At 39.2% G+C, this 4,618-nt stretch overlaps 1 long non-coding RNA gene across 1 annotated transcript; it reads right to left on the reverse strand.

The window, feature by feature from the left end:
* Positions 1-1,264: 1,264 nt before the first annotated feature.
* Positions 1,265-3,559, reverse strand: LOC143264596 (uncharacterized). Its single transcript, XR_013038398.1, has 3 exons — positions 2,732-3,559; positions 2,222-2,423; positions 1,265-2,159 (listed from the first exon to the last, which is right to left on the reverse strand). It is a non-coding gene; the product is annotated as an uncharacterized LOC143264596 (long non-coding RNA).
* Between the last annotated feature and the right edge of the window lie 1,059 nt (positions 3,560-4,618).

A 4,618-nucleotide genomic window follows, 5' to 3' on the forward strand; every position in this document is an offset into this window, starting at 1 on the left:
CGAATACCTATATGTTGAATACCTATATGTCGAGTACCCACATGTCGAGTACCCACATGTCGAGTACCCACATGTCGAGTACCCACATGTCAAGTACCCACGTGTCGAATACCTACGTCCCGAATACCTATACGTGGAATACCTATGTCCCGATTACCTACGCCTCGAATACCTATGCGTCGATTACCTACGCATCGAATACCTATATGTTGAATACCTATATGTCGAGTACCCACATGTCGAGTACCCACATGTCGAGTACCCACATGTCAAGTACCCACGTGTCGAATACCTACGTCCCGAATACCTATACGTGGAATACCTATGTCCCGATTACGTACGCGTCGAACACCTATGTGTCGAATACCTATGTGTCGAATACCTATATGTCGAATACCTATATGTCGAATACCTACGTCCCGAATACCTATACGTGGAATACCTACATCCCAAATACCTATGTCCTAAATTCCTATATCCCGAATTCCTATATTCCTCGTTCCCCAAATCCCAGAATTCCCCACCTCCCCACATTCTCATCTCTCTAAATTTCCAATACCCCAAAATACCCACATCCTCAGATTTCTACACATGTACCTATCCTCATCCTCATTTCACTACAATCTCCATACCCTCAAACCTCCTTCTTTCCCATAAGAGAAAGTTCCACATCCCAACCTGACATAAATTATTAATCCACATTTACAACAAAGTTCAAACAACAATTTTACCTAAACATCTAAAAAGTAAAGCCTATAAAGAATTGATTTTCTAATTGATTATCGAGTACACAGTGGAATTTCATGTTTCTCCAGCAAAAGAAATTGATTACACAATTACCGCTCGGTACACCATGCAGCATAATGATTAATTATACTACTGGTCGCGCCTCGACAGCGAATTAACCGCGTAATTAATAGCTGGCTGAATAATTAAATATCAAGTTTTGACGAACACAAGGACGGAATATTACCGTTTAACAAACGTTTCACTCCGCCGATGTTTAATCGGGACGAGTTAATGAGATATTAATCAAATTTCCTGATCGAAGAAATTGGAAATTCCTGCAATATCAAACGCATAATTACCGATCACAAAAACATTACTTTTTTATCTCCCTACATGAAATTCCCAAACGTTCTATAAAAATTGATTCCGGTTTGCTTTTTATTACCGCTCGTTTTATTTTTGTTTAAGAACGCGAGAGGTTAATACATCTTTCCCGTGAGAGAATCTTAATGAGTTCTTCCTGAATTGATGATCCTGAATTCACTTTCGAGGTACCCAACTTTCGCTGTATAATTAATAAACGATCGCTAATTGCTGATCAATTAATTCGATGGAAGTTTAATGCAACGACTTGTGACCGTCGGTTCTTGGTTAGCGATTTCACGTCCGCAGAATTGATTGCGAACAAAGAGGTAGTCGAAAGTATGAAACCTTGTTAAACCTTTGATGCATTAATATTTACAAGCATAGGATAATAACATTGTAGTCGGTGAATTATTGCCGCTTGAGAATCGACACTCGAGTTTCTTTTTCCTCGTTCCTCTAACCTGATATATAATGATTGAAATTATTCATTTACTGCGAACGTTTCCCTTGATACTTCGTAAATTCGTTTTATTAATTAATTACAGGCAGAGATACATAGTTTCTTTTGCGGAGAGAGAAGTTTCATTTACTAATTTTTAGGTTATGTAAAATACGAGTTAGGATATACTGAGGTCTAAGAATATTTTCTAAAATCAAAGTAAGATTTAGAAAAATTACAATATAAATCCTCGAGATCTTATAAAAACTTGTATTACATTTAGAGTTAAATGCATTGTAAACTAATACTTCAATTATGTATTTGAATGAATTCAATTTATCTCCACTGCGTAGAAGGATAGTTTGTTTCAAAGTCCTTTGAAAATCGACAGCGTCGACAACAAAGAAAAATATACATCCTGCGGAGTTAAAAGGAAAGGGTAAAATAAAAATTCCAAGCGGTAAAAATGGTGAAAAGGAACATTGTCCGTGAAGAAACGGGAGGGTTCCACTTGACTATCTTCCCAGGAGAGTCCTTTGTGAAACCGAGGAGTCGCTGGTTGCTCGTCTCCGTGGTTTTTTGCGCCAGCTTAATTCTCATCCTTCGGTGTTGTCTCGAAAGAGAACTACGGATAATTTTAGCGAGTCACCGTGTGATGATACTCGTCCGTGTTTCTCACATACTTACCAACTCTGATGATAGCACCACGTGGTGGTCATTAAAGCTTCGCGAAAGACGCGGAACGCGAGGACAGCCTCCTCTGCAACGAGAAATATAATCCCGCGTCTTGTTGCTGGTGCTCCTTTGAAATAACGAGACACGAACCCTCTGCGATAATTCCATCAAATAGAAAATTATCGCAAATCGCCGTGCTTCCACGAACAGATTACTGTAATTACGGAAGAAATCGATTCAGCAATTTATAAATTCTCAAATTTGCACATTCATCAAATTTACGCGCGCTAAAATTATTTCGAAGACAGTAAAAAATGTCTTGAAGAAGGGAAATAATTTCTAAGCTAAAAAGAGGTTACTGTTCTAAATAAACGTTCATCTAAAGCTGTTCGGCAGCTAATCAAAGCTTCTTAAGTAAAAAGCAAATGACGAGAGGTGTCCAAAAGAGGAGGCGGAGGCGGCAAAGAACGACGGAACGTCCAGTACCGTCTTTCTGGGCCCGTAATGAGGCCCCTTACGTACTTGTAAGAATGCTACCAGACGCGTTTCGCGCATCGGCGAACGCGTTAAACACGCCAACTGCCGGTGTCGTTCGTGCACGGCCTCTTCTTACTTTTATTCTCCTCTCTTTAGCTCCTTTTCCCGCGTCATTGTTCGTACTGCGTAGTATTGTTCCTTGCATGGAAGCTTCTCGTTTCTGGTCGCTCGCCCATGGCGAATTTTTCAAGCGGGCTTCAGTGGCTGTGACTTAAAGAGTGCTGCCTTTGCATCGTATTTGCATAAACTGATGCATGACTCCATGCTGAATTGCAATCGTGTTCCTTTGCATACGGATGCTGTTCGATACGTGTTCCACGGATCGTGCCGGTACTTTCCACAATCGCTACCAGAAGGACAACACCTACTACCACTTCCTCGAGAATCCTCTCATACGTCTCCTTTCATGCTAATGTGGAGGAAATGTTCAGACGTGCGCAATTGCTTAGATATCGCTTTTAAGTTGCTCTACTTTCTTTCATAATTTTATCATATTATGATTTTCTTTATGAAAAATATTTATTATCTTCAACCTGTTTGGTTGTGACTGAACAATGCATTACTGTATGTGACTGAAATGCATTTAATTTATATTTAATGTTCATTATGTTACTGGAGATGCAAGGAAAAGTAAGACATAAGAATTGTATACTATAGACATTCCTATTTAAAATTTGAAAAAATTAGAAAGTACAGAATGTAGACCTAAAATGTAAGATGAAACATCATCTAAGGGCATAGAACCGAAAAATGAGAAGGTTACGAACAATTATAATTACAGCGTCTAACTCCGCCGTCAAAACGAACAGACGTATTCATGTCCTTCACAAATAGATTAAACAAAAATGTCACCAAAGTCATTGTCCAGATTCCAAGAAGAGCTCCATTGACACCAGAGACGTATTTCAACAGAAACCAAAATTGTTTCATGGGCACCGTGACAGAAAACCAGTGACACATTCCGCGAAGAACTCGCGCGAACCCTGCTACGTGCTCGTCACACACAAAAGGGCAGCGAGGGAAAATATAAGCGGCACTTTTTATCAGTCCAAGTCAGCTTTGTGCTCGTATCGTTCCCTGTACACGTTATTGTTTCGCGACAAGCGTGCTTTCATGCGACACGCGCGTGTACCTGTGTACCAGCAACCACGGTGGCAATATGCATATGCGAGCGGAGTATGTTAACGACGTTCGAATAGCCTCGGCTACCACCACTGATTTGAATAATACCCGCTGAAATTATTCGTGAACCTTGTTTACCGAGGATGAGTATCCGAGGAGCTTGTAATCGAACGAATTGTCTCGTAAACTTTTTCACTTGGGACCTGTGGAGAACTATTTACTCAAAGTGGAATAATATTTATTTCATTTATTCTTGCTGACTGGTGTGCTGATGATATTGATAGCTTTTTATATTTTCTTGCATGAGACAGCAAATGTCAATATTTAGTAGCTTGTCTAGTAATTTATATTTAGTGCTTGCTCAAATTGTACGAATCAATTTATGAAGAGTCTTGATACCAAAGTAGAATAAGAGACCGTTGATCAGACTTCTTATGAATAATAGAGCTTCCAGCCTAGAGGACTAAGAGACTAATCAGCTTCATGTTTTCTATTTTTCCATTCAAGCAGCGTTTCAGCAGCAAATAAAATCAATACATTAATTTTTAAATAATGTAACACCAAGATAGAGTAACATTAGATGTACTATTAACAGAATTATAATACATAAATTCACAGAAGTTCAATACTCAAAGAAAATCAGAATACGAAGAGGTCGAAGTGATTTCGCAATCAGATCGAAGCAGCGACATTACTTTTAAACACGTGCCTCGAACGAGGCTGGTAATCAGCCTGAATGTTATTACTCGT

This window comes from Megachile rotundata, chromosome 6 (genome assembly GCF_050947335.1).
Source record: "Megachile rotundata isolate GNS110a chromosome 6, iyMegRotu1, whole genome shotgun sequence".
Classification (NCBI taxonomy): Eukaryota; Metazoa; Arthropoda; class Insecta; order Hymenoptera; family Megachilidae; genus Megachile; species Megachile rotundata.